At 43.7% G+C, this 23,261-nt stretch overlaps 1 protein-coding gene across 4 annotated transcripts in view; it reads right to left on the bottom strand.

Moving 5' to 3' along the window:
- pik3cd (phosphatidylinositol-4,5-bisphosphate 3-kinase, catalytic subunit delta) overlaps window positions 1-23,261 on the bottom strand; it is a 224,246-nt gene that overhangs the window by 102,513 nt on the left and 98,472 nt on the right. For 2 of the 4 annotated variants that reach the window (XM_060852452.1, XM_060852455.1), the window contains one exon: window positions 12,359-12,473. The exons of 1 other annotated variant lie outside the window; for it this stretch is intronic. The gene's annotated coding sequence lies outside the window, so the exon portion shown is untranslated. Of the gene's footprint in view, window positions 1-1,551; window positions 1,990-12,358; window positions 12,474-23,261 lie in introns of those variants that run through there. One more of the 4 variants, XM_060852451.1, reaches the window with a different exon arrangement.

Raw genomic sequence — 23,261 nt, 5'->3', positions numbered from 1 at the left:
AGGAGCAATTTTGTCTCTCAGAGGGTTATGAGTCTTCAGAGATCTGTGAGGGCAGAGTCATAGAGTCATAGAGATGTGCAGCACGGAAACAGACCCTTCGGTCCACCCAGCCATGCTGACCAGATATCCCAACTCAATCTAGTCCCACCTGCCAGCACCAGGCCCATATCTTTCCAAACCCATCCTATTCATATACCCATCCAAATGACCTTTAAATGTTGTAATTGTACCAGCCTCCACCACTTCCTTTGGCAGCTCATTCCATACACGTACCACCCTCGGCGTGAAAAAGTTGCCCCTTAGGTCTCTTTCATATCTTTCCCCTTGTGTATATTTAAGGCTGAGAGAGACCAGTCGGGGAATCAAGGGTTAAGCAGAGAAGAAGAAAAGTGGGCATGAGGAATGTCAGGTTAATGATCCTATTGAACAGTGGAGTGGGCTTAAGGGGCTGAACAGCCTCCTCCTGCTCCTACTCCCATTGGAACAGCCACATGCTCACTGTCAAAACCTGGCCCAGGCTCTGCTCTTCTCTGGAACTACATTCTTTCTATTCGGGCGTCCAGTTGCAGAGATAAGTGTAACCTGTCTTGAACTGGGATTGCCCCACGGGTGCTATTAGATTCTTGGCAAATCTAACCTTTCCCTGATTCTTCAGTTTAACATCAAAGTCCTCTTTTGCCCTTTAAGCAACGGCTATCAAATGAGTGAGCCCTGGTGACAGTATAATAGATCTCCACCACTTCCAACCTGACTGAGCTTTAACCCTCCCCAGCTCTGGGTAAATGCAAGCCCATTGTTAAATACTTAATCTATTTTCAAAGAGTCGCAATACCTTAAATCTATGATGTAACACTTGCGTCTGTTGTCCACCTAATGACTTCAACGCTGATTAATTGGATTAAAATGTTTTCAAGTTATTCCAAAGTGTAAGTGAAGAAGGATATGAGAACAAAGACAGGGATCTAGCTCAATACACTGACTGTGTGGACGCTGGCCAACAGGAAAGGCAAAATAAACAAAATGTATTCTGTGCAGCTCTTGCCACACGCTCAGAAATCTGTTATCAGAGCGAATAGAAAGTCTATCAGATGATACCTGGGATGGTCAGGCAAACAGTACAAATGGCATCTATGTTGTCGGGTGCTGCTTGTAATTTTCAAACTGATATCGATCCGTCTATGCCATAACCTTCTCAATCATTGCCATCTTCATTAATAAGTAAAATATTCTACAATGCTGTCAGTTAAAAGGAAAGTTATTATGTACACATTGTAACCATCTTTATTACAAATCTCAAATATTTTGTCCTATCTGATGGACTGAAGTAGAACATTCTAGTCAGGTTTATTTATCTATCAACACTATACATAGATTTTAAGAGTTACACAACAGCTAACTGTGAAATTACATCAAGAATATTGCGAAATCAGAGAACATCGCTCTTAATTAACTTGTACAATGCATAAGCTTATACTTCTAAAAATGTTACACATTCTGACACACAAAAGCACACGCATAAATTAAATGTTAGTGCAATGAAAACTAACTTGCCTCAGTTCCTGAGTTGGAATGTTTGAAGATGATCAGATCCATACATTACAAGTGAACCATCTTGCCGCTGAATTATTGTAGTGATGAGTAGCCCTGAACCAGTCAGCTTTGCAGACACACAATAGTGGTTACATCAACCAGGAATCCTGAAACCGATTGGAATTTAAAAAAAAACCTTGCCCTGAAATTCTGAACCAAGTAGCAGTTAACTCCAGCGATAGCTCAGGCGGCAAGTCAAGTATTAGATGGAGGCAGCTCACTGAAGATTGCCAGTTGACACGAGTCAAGAGTTTTAAGCAATCATTCCATACACTCCAGCCTCTTAACCCTCGCCATAGCTCTGTAATTATACATCTCCCTCTTCCTCGCAAGAGATTGACTTCCCTCAGAGATGTTAGCAAATGCAGGAAGTGTTTGTCTCTCTCTCTCACACACACACAAAGTGCAACTTGAAAACAAAGACGCAAGCGGGAAAAAAAACCCCACGCATCATGAGAAACCTTTCCAGCAGCTAGAGGCTGGACATAGATTGTGTTAATCAAACAACAACAGCTCCACCACGGGATCAGTCACTAACAAAAAATGCCTGACACAACAGCGAGTGCAATTTCAAAAGGAGCCACTTCCCCAGACACTTCCGAATCACTGAAGTATTGCGTTTGGATGGCGCCGATTTAGTTCGAGTGCCCTAAGTCAGTGTAGGAGCAAGTTACGGCAGAGGCTGGAATCTGCGCTGAAAGCGGACAAATGCTGGAGACCACAGCGGGTCAGGCAACACTGGGACACTCCAGCAACACAACATTCAGAAGGCAACACAGCATGTGGGACTTTTCCTGTTTCAGCAGCAGGTTAAAAAATAAACAGAAAACTCTCGCCATAATCCAAGGACAGACTGAAACCGATCCATAAAACTGAACCTTCACAGGGAAGCTCTTGTCAGTCAGTGATATTTTCATCTGTTAGAACGTCTCAGAGTGAGGAGAAATTGGTCTTAATTATTTGTCCTGTCCATACATAAAGCGTGGGCAATTTCAGGGAGCAAGCAACATGCTGGAGTTTAAGGACTGAGAAACAATTCCAGGCTAGGTTCATATCAGTAGTGGTTAACAAAGACTTATTAATTACATAATTAGGCACCTACCACCCATGTTCGTAGAATGCCGATAGTGTGGAAGCAGGCATTCAGCCCATTGAGTCCACACCGACCCTCTGATGAGCATCCCACCCAGACCCACCCCCTGCCCTATCCTTGTGACCCTATATTTCCCATGGCTAACCCACCGGGCTGACACATCCTGGACACTGTGGGCAATTTAGCATGGCCTAACCCACACATTTTTGGATTGTTGGAGGAAACCACGATAGGACCTTTCAGATTGTTCGTCAGGAGGTACTTGCTGCTTTTGTCCAGGATTTCCAGGCGTGTCTGTATCAGAACAATTTATTGGCCACCAACATGTTTTTTTTAAAGAAAAACCAAATTCACAACGCTAGGGACCCAGGTTCAAATCTACCCATTCACGACCATCTGTGTGGAGTTTGCACATTCTCCCCGAGTCTGCGTGGGTTTCCTCTGGGTACTTCAGTTTCCTCCGACAGTCAACAGGTTATGTGGATTGACCATGCTAAATTTCCCATAGTGTTCGGGATGTGCAGGCTAGGTGGATTAGCCACAGGAAATGCAGGGTTACAGGGATAGGGTAAGAGGATGGGTTTGAGTGGGATTCCCTTCGGAGGGTCGGTCGGGCCGAATGGCCTGTTTCTGCACTGTGGGGATTCTATGATTCTATGGAAGTCTGATGTGAAACCAGAAGGGAGGAGCACATTTTGTCTTAGAGTCTCACTCCAGGACTTCAGTGCAAAATATCAAGGTTGTTAGTGTAAGACTGAAAGAGAGCTGCACTGCCAGAGGTGAGAGCTTGCAAATAAGATGTTAAAGCAAAATGCCATTTGCCTGCTCCCCAAAATCAAAATCACAAAAACAGATGATCAAATAAAACTAAACATCTCTCAAGCCAGCTCATAGTCTTGGTCTGAAGTAACATCAGCTGGGATCATCACATCTGTACAAGTTTATATGGCATGGTGATGTGTAACAGATTTGCATCTAAATAACGAGAGTCCACAGTGCAATTCCTGGCCATCTTGAGACTTGGAGTCAGGCTGCAAGCTGTTTCAGGCTCTAAGTTAGATCTACAAGGATTTCTACGCCAAAGATTAACAGCTATTAACACAGCATAGAACACACAACATTACATTACAGCGCAGTACAGGCCCTTTGGCCCTCGATGTTGCGCCGACCTGTCATACCAATCTGAAGCCCATCTAACCTACACTATTCCATGTACGTCCATATGCTTGTCCAAGGACGACTTAAATGTACTTAAAGTTGGCGAATCTACTACCGTTGCAGGCAAAGCATTCCATACCCTTACTACTCTCTGAATAAAGAAACTACCTCTGACATCTGTCCTATATCTATCACCCCTCAAATTAAAGCTATGTCCCCTCATGCTTGCCGTCACCATACTTGCAAAAAGGCTCTCCCTGTCCACCCTATCTAACCCTCTGATTCTATGTCTCTACTAAGTCACCTCTCAGCCTTCTTCTCTCCAACAAAAACAGCCTCAAGTCCCTCAGCCTTTCCTCATAAGAATTTCCCTCCATACCAGGCAACATCCTAGTAAATCTCCTCTGCACCCTATCCAAAGCTTCCATATCCTTCTTATAATGTGGTGACCAGAACTGTACACAATACTCCAAGTGCGGCCGCACCAGAGTTTTGTACAGCTGTAGCATAACCTTATGGTTCTGGAACTCGATCCCTCTATTAATAAAAGCTAAAACACTGTATGCCTCCTTAACAACCCTGTCAATCTGGTGGCAACTCTCAAGTGTGAAAGCGTTTTCAGCTTGAGATTGTCCCCACTCCATTTCTAGATGGGAGGGAATGCATGAAAATACCAAGTGCAGCCTCACCAATGTCCTGTATAACTGCAACATAACGTCCCAACTTCTACACCCAATGCTCTGACAGGGTGCCAAAAGCCTTCTTCATTGCTTTGTCTATCTGGGACTTCTCTTTCAGAGAACTGTGGACCTGAACTCCAACGATCAACTCCTCAGAGGAACAGGCAGCAAAAGACTCTCAGAGATTTACAAGTCAGCCTCTGGTTTAGCACAAACACCAGTTACCCCTTCCCATCCTGCAGCTTTTCCCTGGCCAGAAGAACTGACAAAGAACTCAGCTCTTTTTAAAAGATAAGCCTCCATCATGTAACTCGTGTAACGAAATAAATAATTAATCAGTTACAGGCACTGCCCCCCAGGCAGTAACAAAAACAATGAAGAGGAGGAAGGGAGGGAACTAAATTAAAATGGAGTGGGAGGGGGGGAGATAATGCACTCCTCCATGGTGCTTGCCTACCTATAAAAGGGTATCGGTGGACACCAAGCACTCCCTCTCCAAAGGCATACAGATGCCAATGTAGCTACAGGAGGCGGGCCGTGTAGTGACTGGAACCAAGGTCAGGTGGACCCCATTGACTATGAGATCCCTGATTGGTCCAGGTAACAACCCCAATCAGGGAGCCCTGGCTGACAGATATAGACAGGACAGAGGCAAAAGCAAGGACTGCAGATGCTGGAAATCAGAGTCTAGATTAGAGTGCTGCTGGAAAAGCACAGCGGGTCGGACAGCATCCGAGGAGCAGGAAGATCGAAGTTTCTGATGAAGGGCTTCTGCCCAAAAATCGTCAATTTTCCTGCTCCTTAGATGCTGCCTGAACTGCTGTGCTTTTCCAGCACCACTCTAATCCAGAAGGAGATTGAAGGCACTGTGGCTCTGCTAGTTAAAGTGCCGGCCTAGTAAGCAGGAGATCCTGGGTTCAAATTCCAGCTGGTGCTTATGCAATAGAAATAAACAGGAGATTCAGAGGGTCTCCTCAGGCTAGGGACTGTCTCTGAGCTGGTTGGTCAGAGCCCACATACTGTGCACATGGGAATAAAGGATGATGGGATACCAGCCTCTGTGCAGTTATTTCAAGCAGGCAGTCACAAGCTACAATCCCTCTATGGCCTGCAGCATGGTTACTTTGGTGAGGCCCTCTGATTGGCTAAGCCTGCAGCGTTTTGGTTTCAGTATTTTCTAACCAACCTGTTTAGAGATGTTATGACACCCCTCGGGAGGTGTAGACTCACACCTAGGCCTCCTGGTTCAGAGGTACGGATTCTACCACTGCACTATAACAGCCCTAGATCCCAGCCCCTTCTTTATTCCCCCTTATCCAGAGATGTTTTTAAGCCCCGCTGAACAGTTTTATCCGCCTGTATTTCTAACTAAAAGTGAAAACATCAACAAAAACGAGGAAAGGGAAGGCAAGAGAAAGGGGGCTGAAACAAACTGGAGTTGGAGGGGGAGAAATCCCAAATTTTTTTTCATTATTCACAGAAACAATTAAACACCTCTGGAGCAGGTGGGACTTGAAACCAAACCTCTCAGTCCAGGGGGAGGGACATTACCACTGTGCCACAAGAGGGCCTCATGATTGCTGCTCTTTCTTTTGTAAACAGACTTTATTGCAATCCCAGCTCTTAAATATAACATTGAATGAATATCACCTTGTCTCCATACATTCTGCAACTCTACCAGCGGACTGGCAAAGGGGCTGCATTTCTGACATCACCAGCCGCCAGCCCACAGTCCATTTCTTTTTCAGGGAACTTAAAGGACAGTACAAAAATATTTGTAGTTTCATCAGACAACTGCTTCAGCCAAATCTAGCAATGAGAAACTGTCCCCAGCGTGGATACTTTCCCAACAATCCTCCAACCTTGTGCACCAATGAGAGGTTCCTCACAGCTCCTGCAGGGGTGTTAGTTATAAAGCACCCAGGGCTCTGTTCAACTGTATGGAAGGGAAAATCCCTTCTTACATAATGTGGATAATTTACTCATCCAAAAGTCATTAGACATTCTTTTTCTCCAAAACAAGTTACACAATGTGTTTATACTGAAGTCATAATGAATCCAATATGGGGGATGGCATGTAGCTGCCTAACTAAATACATGTGGTTATTACATTATTCCAAAGGCAGGGAAACTAATCCAGAGGAGAGTTCAAGGTGATTTATCCTTCAGGCCTCAGGACCTTCCCGTTTTTCCAAGCAGAGCAGTGGGATTTAGGATTCACAAAGAACAGGATCATGAATACAACTCTCCCACAACAACAGCCCGTCCTCAGGTTGAGTTCTGATGTGTAGGAAGGTCCCTTGGAGAGAGTCTCATGTTAAGAGGAAAGAGTGCCGGGCAAGTCGAGGTGGTTGAGGCAGGGAGGCCATCTCAAAGGACAGGTGGGATAGGAGGCCGACAGGAGGCAGAGACACAGAGCTGGACTCTGGCAGCAGAAGTTGGGAGAGACCAGGTCAGTGGTGAGCTGAAGAAACTGGCTTCAGGAACGGAGGGAAAGCAAGGAGAGGAAGCTGGGAATCAGGAGGAAGCCAAGGTAGTGATTGTTCCAGCAATGCAAAGTAGGAACGTAGGAACAGGAATTAATCATTCAGCCTCTTGAGTCTGTCCCACTATTCAATGGGACCATGGCTGATTTGTAGCTGAACCCGATACTCCTGCCTTTGGCCCACATCCCTTAACACCTTTGCTTAATAAAATCTATCTCAGATTTAAAATTGACAACTGATCCAGCATTCAACACCATTTGTGGAAGAGAGTTCCAAACATCTCCCACCCTTGCGAGCGTACAAGTGAGATAGGTTGACAACATTCAGATGGATCACATACAGTTACACACAGGAGCTTAAATGAATAGCTTTAGTCAGGAGGTTTTTAACTCATTCGGACCTTGTAATCAAATCACCCATTTTGACAACGCAGTCAAAAAGCTTCGGTTTATATGAGGGAGCAGCGAGCGCTGTCGACCCATGGCTGGAAGCAAAGCCAGTTCTTCTGGATAATGATGCCATTGGCAGTGTGTTATTAAATGTTGAGGAGAGGGAGCGCATCGATAGCAGTGAAGACAAGGTCCTGGAGGGGCTGTATTGTCCGATATGAGAAAGTGAAACCAGCAAAAACCAATCCCTCAGAGGTGGGCTCCAAAGGACAGAAACTGGAGGGTGTGGTCAGAGGTTAAAGCCACCATGACAATCATACAAAATGTTGGTTGTAAGGACGATTGATGGGACAGAAGAGCCAGGTTTATTAGTCTAACCAGTTGTGCACAGTTGCTGACAAGCAGCAATCTGAACTAAAATGTCAGTAATTTACGCTGCTACTCACTTAATAAGCAGAATCCAGCAGTATTGACATTTCGTAGCATGCTGAGTCATTGGCTGCTAATGCTGACAAGATAAGCGCAGGTTCATGATCCTCTCTATTTCGAAGAAAACTCACACAACATTGACCAGCTTCCAAATGGCCTAAGCTCAACTGTTTACATGTAAATTTCAGTACACAAATACTCCAAGGCTTATTTGTTTGGATACCAGTTTATCTGCTGTATGATTGGTCTAGCATTGCCTCTGAGGCCATTTGGCCCATCAGATTTCATGCTGGCTTATTGAAGGCATTTTCCAATTAGTCCCATTCCCCCAGACCTGCATAACCATTACCTTTAATTATTTGGCTAATTACACATTTGGGGATATCATTGAGTCATTCAAACAGATAGAAATTTGAGGACACTTATCAAATGGAGTCCAGGTACCTTTCAATATAGATCTGTTTATTTCACTCACATTGGCTCACTGTACCTGGGGTTTTTTTTCTTAAAATATGTTAACGTTTTTCTCATCAATTTGACATTTAATGACAAAGCTTCAAGTCTAAAAGGTTATGTTTCTACTCTTGTCATCATTATGACAGCACCCCCTAGAAGATTAACATGTGATTCTCTGACACTATTTCCCCCTACAGAGGGACGCAGCAGAACTGAATGGTTGTGTTTCATTGTACACTTTATGTGAACTTGCATGTTATTCTGAACGACCTCTTCCTAAGGCACGGGGAGACTGAGGAGGGGAGAAAAGAACTATTTGTTGGGTAATTGAGTTAAGGAGCTGACTTCATGCATTCCAAGACAATTTCCACGCCAGCTCGTGTCAGATACAAAAAGCCCAAAGGCTTCATTATGGAATAAAAGCACTGTTTTAAGACAAGGCCTGAAGATGTAGGCAAGGCAAGTGATGAATATGCTTTTAGTGCATGGAGTATTTTTAGCATTACAGTCTGCCTAGCTCATAAATATTATACACACAGTTCAATGCTTCAGGAAGTTGGTTCCAATTCCAAAATGAAACCATCGTGAGGAAAGCTTACTTCTATTCTAGGCTTTACAGCAGGTTATTCCAAGAGTACGTCTCTGTATTCTTTCCTGTGTTTACATATTTGAGTGGTCCCCACCACATTAGTGGCAATTTGAACAACTTCTGTCTCCAGTCCTGAATTAATACTCTTTACAGAAAAAGCAAAAACACAGGGTTATACAATGGGAACCAATAGGTTCTTTATAATTGTAAACTTTTCCACTTTTAAGAAATTGCCACTAAACAGACACTCAAACGCATGCACACACAGACACAGACACAGACACCCACACAGACATACACAGAGAAACACACACATATAGACAGACAAACATACACATGTAGACAGACAGACAACACACACATATAGACAGACAAACACACATATAAACAAACACACATAGACAAACACACACATAGACAGAGAAACATAGACAAGCCCACACAAACACACACTGACACAGACACACCCACACAGACTAACACAGACACAGACACACCCACACAGGCTAAGATACACTGACACAGACACATGCACAAACAGAGATAAACACTGACTGACACAGACACACACATAGCCGCAAGCACAAGCAAGACCATGGGATCATTTCACACCATGGTGTGAGGATCTTCTTTGAACATTATACAAATCACTTACTGGCAAGGCTGGAATTCCTTGCCCATCGCTAACTGCCCCTGACAGGAATTAAGAGTCAACAGCTTTGGTGGGTCTGGAGTCACATGTTGGCAAGACTGGGTAAGGATGGCAGAATTCCTTCCCTAAAAAGGGCCTCAGTTCTTTACCAGGAGGCAGTAAGACTGGTTATAAATTTGCAAACTGGAATTGCTATGATGGGTTAGCTGCTAAATGTGATTTTCTGCCGTCAAACCTGAGCTACATACAAAGGGTGGTGGTGATTTGTAACTCTCTTCCACAACTGGCAATGGATACTGGATCAGTTGTTAATTTCAAATTTGGGAGAGATAAAGTTTTGTTCATCAAATTTATTAAGAGATATGGGCCAAAGGTAAGTATCTGGAGTTAGGTCCAGATCAGACATGATCTCATTGAATGAACAGGCTTGAGGGGCTGAATGGCCTACTCCTGTTCCTATGTTGCTGAGCAATCTGAGTATGGAGTTTGATTGGAATGAGCGAGAACACCGCCAAATAAAATTGAATATGTCAACATGTTTGTTGTCTCTTTTTTAGGATTGAATCCCATTATTTCTTATTTTTCTGACTTATTTCAGCTATCCTTGGAAATATTAGCACTTCCATTAAAACATGATAGTTATGTTATGGAGGTGCCGGTGTTGAACTGGGGTGGACAAGGTCAAAACACCAGGTTTATTTGAAATCACAAGCTTTCAGAGCACTGCCCCTTCTTCAGGTGAAATCACTTCCCATGACCAAGGGGCAACACTTCGAAAACTCGTGATTTCAAATAAACCTATTGGACTATAACCTGGTGTCATGTGACTTTTGACAATAAAATGTAGGAGCTGTAACTTTACCCAAATACACGTTTCTTGTTGTGCATTTTTCTCTGTGAAAAGTGCTATGTAAATGTAAGCATTTACCAAATTGCTATTCTTACTCATACTGAAAATTATTTCATTGTTGCAAATTAGTGCAGTGCATGTTACTTTGCTGAGTAAATGCCCAGTGCACTGGCTACAGAGTGTGTACAATACTCAACGGAGAGTGTGTTGTTTCCTGTGGCTTTGCAGGTTGTGAACTTGCCGGAATCTTCTGGCCATACTGAAGGAGATGGCACACGGGTGGCTACCTGAAGGAACCCATCAGAGACGGTGAACATACACAATGGGAGTTCAATATGGCGAGACCAAGAAAAGGTGAGGAGAGGTGTAAAGCGAGATTTGTAAAACTAGGGATTTTGACATTGGACCAGGATGAGCAGGGGATCTTGATATATTCTAAAATAGTCTGTTTGAAGATGTTATTACACACCGCTGGAACAGGTGGGAGTGGAACCAGGCTTCCTGGTCCAGATATAGGGACACTACCACTGCACCACATTAGCCCTTAAAAGTAGGATTTCCAGCAGAAAGGCTTTCAATGGTGAAAAGTTTGGTAGTGAATTAATTACAATTGAAGATGGTCCCTTTTAGCCCAGAGGTTAAATGCTGGTTAGACAGAATCCAGACTTTAACAGTTCCGTTCAGCATTTTCTGTCTACATACAAACTCCAACAACACTGATTCCTTGCTCCACACATTTATAGTAAAAAGTGAGGTCTGCAGATGCTGGAGATCAGAGCTGAAAATGTGTTGCTGGTTAAAGCGCAACAGGCCAGGCAGCATCCAAGGAACAGGAAATTCGACGTTTCGGGCAAAGGCCCTTCATCAGCCCTCCATTCCTGATGAAGGGCTTTTGCCCGAAACGTCGAATTTCCTGTTCCTTGGATGCTGCCTGGCCTGTTGCGCTTTAACCAGCAACACATTTTCAGCTCCACACATTTATATACCCAGTTGTCACTCAGTTAAGATATTTTCTAACCAACCAGTTCAGAGATGTCACTACACACCTCTGGACCAGGTGAGACTTGAAACCAGGCTTCCTGGCTCAGAGGTGTTGGCATTACCACTGCACCTCAAGAGTCCTCTCACCCAATGAATGCTTAGCGAGTCTATAACCATCACATGTTCCCTGGCTCCACTGGGTTCAGCCTGAGCTGTTAGTGCCCCTATCTCTGAGCAAGGTAGCCAGGGTTCAAGTTGCACCTGCTCCAGTGGTGTATAATAATACCTCTGAACAGGTTCAGAGATATCTTAATGATGACAACACAATAAAAAAAATGACGGGTTAGAAGGAATATTTCAAGCCAAGGGCTGTATATCTCAGGACTCCTGAACAAAACCTCAATATCTAAAAGGGAATTCGATCAACAGTTGAAGGGAACATTCACGTGCAGGGGACTGTGAATGGGTGAAGATGGTTCGAAGCCAGATAGCGTTCCCCCAAACTGAAGATTCTATAGCTTTATAAACTCAGGATCCTGCAGCACAGCAAGAGGCCATTTGGCCCTTCCTGCTGTGTGCTATCTCTTTGAAAGAACTTTCCAATAAGTCACATGGTTGTATAAATGTTCCCCTTTCACTTCCATATCTAATTCCCTTTTGAAAGTTAGCAGTGAATTTATCTCCACCATCATTCCAGATCGCTATTCATTGCATGGAGAAAAATCAAACATTTCCTTCAATTCCCTTCTGCTTCTCACTGAAGCCTTGTTCAAAGGGACAAAGTTGAAAAGGAATCAGAATTACTACTTTACTTGTTGAGTATTAATCATTGTGGGAGATAGTTGGTGTATGTACAGTCAACGACACTGTTATCCTGACAATAAACTGAGTGAAGGGCAATTACAGTCACTGTACTCTGTAACCCCTTGTCCCCAGTGGACCAAATTTCCATCTGAATTTTATACCAAAGACTAATTAAAATGGGTAGATAATGGACACACTCACCGTTTTCACTGGCGGTGTATTGTATGTGTTGGGTTAATTCTGTGATTTGACTCAGGAACATGCACCATCAATTGACAAAGATCCACTTGTTGCTCAGGTGAAATAATTCTAGCTCCTGGTACAGAGGCAGAAAAGATACGGAACAGATTAATTTCCTAGTTTTCATTCTCAAATATAACGAAAGCGTGGCTAAGTGCTTCAGAAACCTAAAAATAAAAACATGCAAGTTTTCATTTTCGTGGGTGGAAGGTTATTATTGTACACATGGGGCAGTCTTGCAAAGCGATGGGAGTCATAGATTTCTTTTTGGGGAGGGGTTGTGTATAATCTATTGTTGAAAATAAAGTCAGCAGAGGATGGAATAATTTGTGACAATGCTTCACACGCAGGAGATCCACTTCCTAACCTGATCAGTAAAATACATTCGCCAAATTGGCTGCTGTCAGTGCATAGGGCTGGGATTAAACTGAATTATCCCAACCCTATCACCTCAGAAACAAAACGTAGACAACAAAAAGAATACACATTACACACATAGCTACTTAAAAAAAACTGCTTAACAAGGCTCCCACAAAGACTTGACCCTGTTGTCAAGGTTAAGGTGACCTCTTTACTCATATTCCTCCATCATTTGCAATCTTAACAGAATGGAAAATACTCCTGGAGAGAAATATGCCCTGGTGCCACTATTTTCAAGCTAGTGTTTTTCTGCCCAAGTTATACAGTCAAATCCCATTCCCCAGACTACCACAATTCTTAAAAATCCATTTGCAGGATGTAGGCATCCCTGGCTAGGGCAGCATTTATTGTCCATCCCTAATTGCCCACATGACTATTAAGAAATTAACCACATTGCTATGGGCCTGGAGTCACATGTAGGCCAGACTGGGTAAGGATGGCAGTTTCCTTCCCTAAAGGACATTAGTGAACCAAATGGGTTTTTCCAAAAATGGATTCATGGTCATCATTAGACTCTTAATTTCATTTTTTTAATTGAATTCAAATTCTACCCATAATGGAATTTGAAACCCTGCATTATCTGGGTCTCTCGATTAACAGGCCAGCAATAATATCATTAGGTCATTGCCTCCCCCACTGAAACATTAGTGAACCAGATGGGTTTTTCCTGACAATTGACTGATTTCATGGTCATCATTCAACTCTTAATTCCAGTTTGCTTTTGAGTTCAAATTTCACCATCTGCCTTGTAGGATTTGACCCCAGATTTTTACCCAAGCTGCTGAATTGTTACAGGTCATTCTGCTATAATGCACATTTCGTCATCACAAGTTCACGATAGCTTGATTGATGAACTGGGGAGGATTTGCTTTCTAAAACACAAAATTTTAAAACTTGTGTTGGCTGTAATGCGATTAGACTGCCAACACTTTAAGCGTTGTTTCTAAAGCGGGACCTTTCTACAACGCTGGGTTGCACAGGAACACAACCATTGCGTTATAGAAAAGTTACCTGTAGTCTCGTGACTTCAGCAGGGTCACTACACACGGATCGTTAACTCTGTTTCTCTCTCTCCACACATTCAGCTAGACCTGGTGAGTTTCTCCAGCTGTTTCTGTGTTTGTTTCAGATCACCACCACCCCAATTCTTTGTTTATTTCTTGAGCAGTTCTCAGGGATGGCTTACAGGGCTTGACGTAGGCTGGTGAGAAAAGGTGGTAAAACTAAGTTCCACCGTGATGCTCTCGTATTAACCTCAGGCAAAACTGGTGTTTGCTGTGGCCATTCCAACATGGCCGATACACCAGAGCCAAGGTGGGGGTGGGGGGACACGACTGTTAAACTGGGTTTTACTTGGAGCAGCCCAAGTCCGCAGAGCAGGAGTCATCTCCTGGGAAAATAGTGTGGTGACACTAAGGTGCCAGGGAACTGCCTAGCAAGGCTCCACCACCTCCATTTCTCTTTGAACCAATCCATGGCGTCATAGGGTCATACAGCATGGAAACCGTCCATAATCCTAAACTAAACTAGTCCCACTTGCCTGCTCCTGCCCCTTATCTCACCAAACCTTTCCTGTTCAGACCTTACCATTTAAACATTATAACTGTATCCACATCCACTAGATTAGACTTACAGTGCAGAAACAGGCCCTTCAGCCCAACAAGTCCACACCGACCCGCAACCCACCCATACCCCTACATTTACCCCTTACCTAACACTACGGGCAATTTAGCATGGCCAATTCACCTTACCCACACATCTTTGGACTGTGGGAGGAAACCGGAGCACCCGGAGGAAACCCACACAGTCAGTCGCCTGAGTCGGGAATTGAACCCGGGTCTCAGGCGCTGTGAGGCAGCAGTGCTAACCACTGTGCCACCGTGCCACTCTAGAAAGCAGGAATTGAACCCATTCCATTAATATCATTCTGCATTACAAATTAACTGTCCTACCAATTGAGCTAACCAATTACGACCCTGAGCTCACCAATTACAACCCGAAGCTAACCGATTACGACCGATTACTACTTCTTGAGGAGGTCCATTCTACAATCAACCCACCCTCGGTGTAAAAGATTTGCCCCCATGTCTTTTTCAAATCTCTGTTCACTCACATTAAAAATGTGGCTCCTAGTTTTGAAACCCCAATCGTAGAGAAAAGACAACTACCATTAACTCCATCTATACCGCTCATTATTTTATAAACCTCGATAAGACCACCTCCCAACCTTCTCAAAGAGTCAGCACTTATCTTGCGGGACATGGCAACATGACCTTTATCTTAGCACTGAGTGTCTTGATACAACAGCATACATTCTTTTTCAGTATAAACACTTCCATGTAATAATGGACCTCTGAGCATTTGATGATAAAACATCACAGTTTTCAGAATTCTTTAAATTCTGTTACTTTAGGATTAGAGATAGAAGTTGAAACAGAATAAAGCTTGCACAGACTTTAAAAAACATTTAAGCTGGGAAACATGAACATAAATATAATAAAACAGAATAGCATACACTAAGCCAGAAATTAGTTTGAAAAGCCTTTCAACAATTTAAAGTATATGTTGAATGGAGCTTAAAGTGCTCCGCCATTTAAAAATGCTGCAAAAAATGTTAATGTGAACATTGCCCAAGAGGAGGTTATTTTCCACGTATTTGTTCAGATGATTCTGAACCTCACATTTGCAAACACACCGATCGGAATTTAGGTCTGAGATTTCAACTAATATCCGATTGGATTTTATACTTAAGGGAAATAAAAATTATCACTAAGGGAAATGACCTTCACTTTTACTTCATGGTATTCCTCAAAAAGTAAGAGTCGCAGAAGTGTTTACAGCGCAGATGCAGGCCATTCTGCCCATCGTATCATCACTGGCTCTCCAAACAGACTTGATGATTCAGTGGATCATGAAGCATTTTAGCTTTAAGCTCCTGCCCTGATGGTGGAGCTCTTGATTATAAGGAGGCAGTGGTCTAATGGTATTATTGACAGGCTATTAATCCAGAGGTCCAGCTAATGCTCTGAGGATCTGGATCTGTACTGTGTCCTGGCAGATGGTGGAATTTGCATTCAATAAAAACCTGGAATTAAAAATTGAATGATGAACATGAATCCATTGTCAATGGTTGGAGGAAAACTCATCTCATTCACTAATGTCCTTTAGGGAAGGAAACTGCCATCCTTACATGTTCTGGTCTGACTCCAGACTCATAGCAATGTGGTTGACTCTTAACTGTCCCCTGGGCAATTAGGGATGGGTAATAAATGCCAGTCCAGCCAGGGATGCCCTCATCCTGTGAGTGAAGTTTTTAAAAAACTTGAAGTGAAAAGTTGCAGAAAGTGTGAGTTGTTACAATTCTAAGGCCACGTTTTACTTTAAAAGCAAAATAAAGTCAACATCAAAGATTGAAAATAAAATCAGAAAGTGGCAAAAAAAACCTCAGCTGTCCCGCAAGGTAAGTGCGGCATCTGTGGACAGAGAAACAGCGAATTGTTCAAACTCCGTAGGAGCTCTTCGGGAGTATCATAATCACCTTGAAACATCACTTTGACCCTATAGCTGTCAGACCTTCTGGGTATTTCCAACACTTTCACTTCTTAATTTCACATTTTATGTTACTTTGTGTTTCTCAAGGGCTTTCAAGTATCAGTTTTAATTGTTACAAATAAACATGTCACCACAGACTTACTCACCCTCATGAGAGAGATATGACTGATGGTGGTCTAACCTGAGGTGCACCATGCCTGAGGCGAGGGGTGAGGTTGAGAAGGAGAGTAAGATCAGTCACAGTGAGAATTGAAGCCATGCTGTTACCGTCACTCTGCATTACCACCAGCCAACTGAGTTAACCAAATCCCTTCTTTAATTGTAAGAAGCTAACTTCCCATCAACGTCTAAGATTTGGATGGACCCTCCTTGACATTGTCCATGGGCTAGGACTCAATATCAGAGAACTCCTCACCACCGCCTGCAATAAATCTTCAGGAGCTGAAGGTTTCTCACTGTGAGTTCAGTGTTTTAACAGCATCCAATGTCCCTTGAGCCGTTATGTTGTTTACGCATCCACTGCAGGTCTCTCTCTTTCAGCTCTGATGTGGAGGAGCCGGTATTGGGCTGGGGTGGACATAGTCAAAAATCACACAACACCAGGCTGTAGTCCAATAGGTTTATTTGGAAGCACTAGCTTTCGGAGCACTAACTTTGCCAGGTAGTGAGTGGGACAGGATCAATTCTGTGTCCTATGAAGCTGCCCCATTAGCTACCTGATGGAGGAGCAGCACTCTGAAAGCTTGTATTTCCAAATAAACCTGTTGGACTATAACCTGGCGTTGTGTGATTTTTAACTCTTTTAGCTCTGAGCAACCTAATCTGTAAATCCCCTCTCGCTCAGATAGAATGCAACTGTTGGTCTTGGCTAACCCTAACCCAGCTCCTTCTGCTGCTGGCTCCTTCCTGAGTTCTTTGTTCAAGTGGATCATTTCACAGTCAGGAGACACATTGCTGTTAACACCGAGTTACTGACAGAGGGCAGCTGTGACTCAGTGGAAGCATCCTTGCCTCTGTCTGCAACTTAGAGGACGTACAAGACAAAATCAGTGCGGAAACAGAGCCTTTGCTCCAGCCAGTCCCTATCAACCATAATCCCAAAACTAAACTACTCCCACCTGCCTGCTCCTGACCCACGTCCCTCCAAACATTTCTTATTCATCTAAATATCTTTTAGACGTTGTCACTGCACTTGCATCCACTACTTCCTCTGAAAGTTCGTTCCACATATGAACCATTCCCTATGTTGAAAAACTGTCTTTATTACATCTTTCTCCTCGCACATAAAAATGAGCCTCATAGTCCTGAAATCCCCTACCCTAGGGAAAAGACACCTGCCTTATCTATGCCGCTCATGGTTTTATCAATCTCTCTAAGGTAAACTGTGGGATATAGGTAAAGTAGTGTTACTTCTGTAATCATAATTACTTATGCAAGGTAAATGAACTCACACCAGTGTATAATTATTCAACCAAGAGCTGAGACAACAAGAGTGAAAACTGTGTGAAGGAAATATATAATTGTTTTTGTATTAGCTAAAATGTGCATACAAGAATGAAATGTGCCTGCAAACAATGGTAGATGTTTCAGACAAATAGATAAGGTGCTGTGAGGGTGTAGGCTAAGCTAGACATGCCTGTACAAACAGTAGTTATAAGCATCTGTTTCCCAATTCTGCAAAAACAAAAACAAACCTCAATTAAAAGGTTAGAAGGCTCAATATGGATGAGGAATGGGAGGAAATGTTACAGGTAAGGGGAACAGATGGTGGTGAAGGAGGATATACCTAACAATGGCCCACAGCAGGATGTGGTCAAATGGCCTTGTGAGGCCGGAAGTAAGCATTTTGTCACAGACAAGGCCAGATAAGGCAAGAAATAAACAGGAGTAATGGGCGCCGGTCTTAGAGAAGTGGGAGACGTAAACAGGGGAGGAGCAATGGGAGGAGGGAAGAGGAACGAATTATATAAACATTGTGTACTCGCTAAACACGGTGTGTGTGTGACTATTTTGGAAATAGACACCACACCCCTCTTGCAAGAGCGTAATAAACGATACGACTGCTTCAGATCTTGTCTCAGACTGAAATTATTGAAGTGAGTGAGCTTCGTTTCTCACAGACTGTCACCCTCCGACGCTCCAGTGAAAGAAGTTCCAGCCTCCCCCATAACTCAAACCTTCCAATCCCTGCAACTTCCTGGTAAATCGTTCCTAACCTTCTCCAGCTTAATAATAGCCTTCCTACAAGTCCCAGTGAGCTAATGGATGTCTAAGCTGTGAGAAATGAGAAGATGCTCACTGAAAGTTCCCGGCCCTATTTCTGTTGAGTATTGTTCATGCTGTATAAGTTGTACCAAGCTGATGCAGACCTTGGATGTTACCAACACCACTCACCTTTCGCTGTCAAATTTAAATGCTATTTTTGTTAAGTCTGCACAGTATTTAATGGGGTCAATCCACACCCACCAGCAATTGAGAACTGACTGTAATCTGCTCATGAAGTGACGACAGAGCAGATTAAACAGTCAGCAACTTGTTGTTTGGATTTCTGTCCAGCCAGATCACAATTTGGAAAGTTTAATTTGTACAGCACAGTCACCACATGGCTAAGTACCATGTTGGGTTCAGTAAATGTAAAACCTGAGGCTTTCTGAGGTTCCACACTGAAGGTACGTTTTGCTAAGTGATAAACACAATGCAGACAGAATGAGCAAACCACAGCTTCTGATAGAAACAAATCTGGGAAATTACACTGGGGACAGACCCAAAAACAGCTGTATCCTCACACCAACTAAAGCAGGCTGATCTACCCCACTCAACACGTTCTTAAACATCCATTTCCTTCACCACTGGTGCACACTGGCTGTAACCTGTAACCTTTTGCACTGCCCACTGGCACCACCCCTTGCACTGTCTCTTGTATCTCCCTCACACTGCCATGTTTACCCTCCCTTTGCAAGGCCAGCTGTATCCTACTACCTTGCACTGTCTCCTGTATTGGCAGCACGGTGGTTCAGTGGTTAGCACTGCTACCTCGCTGTACCAGGGATCCGGGTTCGATTCCCACCTCGGGAGACTGTCTGGTGTGGAGTTTGCACACTCTCCCAGTGTCTGTGTGGGTTTCCTCTGGGTGCTCCAGTTTCCTCTCACAGTCCAAAGATGTGCAGGTTAGGCGAGTTGGCTGTGCTAAATTGCCCATAGTGTCCAGGGATGTGTAGGTTAAGTGCAGTAGTCAGGGGTAAATACTGGATAATAGGGTAGGGGATGGGTTTGGGTGGGTTACTGTTTGGCCCAACAAGTCCACACTGATCCTCTGAAGGGTCTGTTTCCACACTGTAGGAATTCTATGATCTCTCTCACACTGCCGTCTGTACCCCTCTCCTTGCATGGGCCAGCTGTGCCCTGCCTTGCACCATCTCCTAAATCCATCTCGAACCTTTTGCACTGTCACCTGAACCCTGTCCTGCAGTGCTGCCTGTAACCTCTCACATTTTGCCTGTACCTTCCAACTCTGTCTGCTGACACCATTCTAAACCTGTAACCTGGACCGTTCGGAAGGATAAAGGCATCAAATTTCTGGGAACACCAGCACCTGGGAATCTCATACAATTCTGTTTTGTGAGTATATCACCATTCCTTTGTTGTGGTTGGGAAAAAACCTGGTTAAGAGTATGTTCATCAAACAGACTGCAGTGATTCAAAGCAACGGCTCACCACACCTTCTGAAGGACGACAAAAGCAGGTGAGAAATAATTGCTGGGCTTGCCAACAATACTCACATCTCACAAATCAGTAATATTCATCTCACTCAACCTTGTAACGCGAGCAAAATTGAGGATCTGGGCAATCTCCTGATCCCGTTATAGATTACGCAAAATGCAATCCTATTTATGGGTGCTGCATTTGTTTTTTTAAGGAACATGCATCTTATGCATATCTGCACACTAACTAAAAATTGCCAGTTGCATTAATGGAAATGGACTAGGCATAACAACCCAAGAAACACCCCTGACTCACAGCACGAAGCAGCAATTACAATATTCTGGGTCTCATTCTGTTGCTTAACCTTATGAACAGGGTCTGAGGCCAGGAAAGCAGTAACCTCACTTCTGAACAATCTAACCGTGGCCTCACACTGCTCAGAGGCTGAAAGAGGGAGCAGTTAGTTCCGTCACACAGCATCTTTTTCAGTTTGACTGAGGTAACATGGTGGATGAGGTATCTATTCCATCACTTGCCCAGGTCAACTGTGATCTCAAATCTGAACTAGTTCTCCTGTTGATTGCATCTTTGGTGAGGTTTGTCAAAGTTCCACATCAGACTAAAACAGTTCTCATGCTCTTCCTCCCTCGCTTTGTCCAGGTCATCACTGCCTCCATGTGGCACGAGTGGGAGAGGAAGGAGTGGAGTTCTCAGCTCATCTCCCAGGACGAGTTCACCTGGAGCTAGAGTAGTGTGCAGTGGAGTTGAACAGTTGTCCAGATACACAAGCTAAATGCCATTATTTGTTGACTGTACACAGTGCTCTGTCAGCTTCATTGGTGATGGTATCTCAGTGAGCTGCTAACTGGCACTAATCCATGTGAGGTTCACTGGGAAAATTCCAGAGTTGAGGGGGTTGGCTTATGAGGAGAGACTGAGTGGACTGGGATGATATTCATTGGAATTTAGATGAATGAGGAGGGATCTTATAGACACATATAACATTATAAAGGGAAGATAAGGTAGAAGCAGGGAAGTTGTTTCCACTGGCAGGTGAAACTATAACTAGTGGGCACAGCTTCAAAGTAAGGAGGGAGCAGATTTAGGACTGAGCTGAGGAGGAACTTCTTCCCCATGAAGGGTTGTGAATCTGTGGAATTCCCTGCCCAATGAAGCAGCTGAGTCTTCCTCGTTGAATGTTTTTAAGGTACAGACAGATAGATGTTTGAACGATAAAGGAGAGATTATGGTGAGAGGGCAGGTAAGTGGAGCTGAGGCCATGAAAAGATCAGCCATGGTCTTATTGAATTGCGAAGCAGACTCGATGGGCCGGATGGCCTACTCCTGGTTGTATTCCTTATGTTCTTATTAAGTTCACAGATGACACAAAAAACGGTGGTGTGGTAAATAGTGAGTAGATAGCTTTGGAAAACAGGACAGTACAGATGGGCTGATTAGAAGGGCAGAACAGTGGCAAATGGAATTTAATCCTGAAAAGTGTCAGGTGATGCATTTTGGGAAGAATAGTAAGGCAAGGGAGTGCACAAGGAATCGGAAAGCCCATGGAAATACCAAAGATCAGAGGGACTTTGGTGTGATGTCCACAGATCCTTGAAGACAGTGGGATAAGTAAAAAAGGAGGTCAGCAAGTCAGATGGGATATTTGCCTTTATTGTCAAGGCATTGAATACAACAGCAGGAAGGTTATGATGGAGCTGTGTATAATCTGAGTGAGGCCACAGCTGGAACACTGAACACAGTCCTGGTCATCACACTATAGGTTTGCACTAAAGAAGGTGCAGGGGAGATTCATAGGGTGTTGCTTGGACTGAAAGTGTTTCAGTTATGAAGAGGGTCCAAATAGGCTGGGATTGTTCTCCTGCAGAGAGGAAGATTTGATTGAAAGTTTTGAGGGGAATAGACAGGAGAGACCATTCCCCTTAGCAAAGAGTAAATAACTGTGGACACTATTTTAAGCTAAGGAGCACCAGGTTTAGGGGAATTTGAGGAAATGATTTTTTTACCCAGTGGAGTGCGGGTGTCTGCCTGAAAGGATGGTAGAGGCGAGGACCCTCAAGAAATTTAAGAACCATTTAGATGAGCACTTGAAATGCCATAGCATAAAGGCTTCAGGCCAAGTGTTGGAAAATGAAATTAGAAAAGGTAGATATTTGATGACCAGCTCAGATATGATGGACCAAAGGGCTTCTCTCAATGCTGTAAAAACTCAAGGACAAACTGTGGCCCATTGGCTGGGAGGATCCATGCTGAGATCTCAAGTGTTGCAAAGATCCCCTTCAGCCTTCAGACCCTGGAATGGTTTGATGTCCATCCATTCAGACTGCTGGTCTACTCCAGTCAAGGATCTTTTACCTCTGTGTTTGGAGAGGTCCATTGCAAGACAAACAAAAGCAGGACCTCTACAGTTAATGGTAAGGCCCTGGGGAGTGATGTAACACAGAGAGACAAAGGGGTGCAGATACATTATTCTTTGAAATTTGCATGTCAGGTAGACAAGCCAGTTAAGAAGACATTTAGCACATATGCCTTCATTACTCAGTCCTTTGAGTCTTAGAGTTGGGACGTCATATTGAGGTTGTACAGGACATTGGTGAGGCCTCTTCTAGAATACTATGTCCAGTTCGGAGCTCCCTGTTATAGCAAGGACATTATTAAATTGGAGAAGGTTCAGAAGATATTTCCCAGGATCTTGCTGGGAATGGAAGGTTTGAGCTATAAGATAGGCTGGGACTTTTTCATTGCAGTGTAGGAGGTTGAGAGGTGACTTTATAGAGGTTTATAAAATAATGGGGGTGGGGGGGCATGGATAAGGTAAGTCGCAAAGGTCTTTTCCCTAAGGCTGGGGATTTCAAAACTAAGGAGGCATATTTTTAAGAATACAGTGGTGTTGGAAAAGCACAGCAGGTCAGGCAGCAGCTGAGGAGCAGGAAAATCGATGTTTCGGGCAAAAGCCCCTCATCAGGAATGACCACCCTTGATGAAGGGCTTTTGTCCGAAATTTCAATTTTCCTGCTCCTGACCTGCTGTGCTTTTTCAGCACCACTCTAAGCTTGACTCTAATCTCCAGCATCTGCAGTACCCACCTCCACCTAGGCACATGTTTAAGGTGAGTGGAGAAAGATTTTAAAAAGACATGAGGGGCAACTTTTTTTTTAACAGAGAGTGATTT

This window comes from Hemiscyllium ocellatum, chromosome 37, assembly GCF_020745735.1.
Source record: "Hemiscyllium ocellatum isolate sHemOce1 chromosome 37, sHemOce1.pat.X.cur, whole genome shotgun sequence".
Classification (NCBI taxonomy): Eukaryota; Metazoa; Chordata; class Chondrichthyes; order Orectolobiformes; family Hemiscylliidae; genus Hemiscyllium; species Hemiscyllium ocellatum.
The sequence above is the reverse complement of the archived record's forward strand: the minus strand, read 5'-3'. Positions and strand labels throughout refer to the sequence as shown.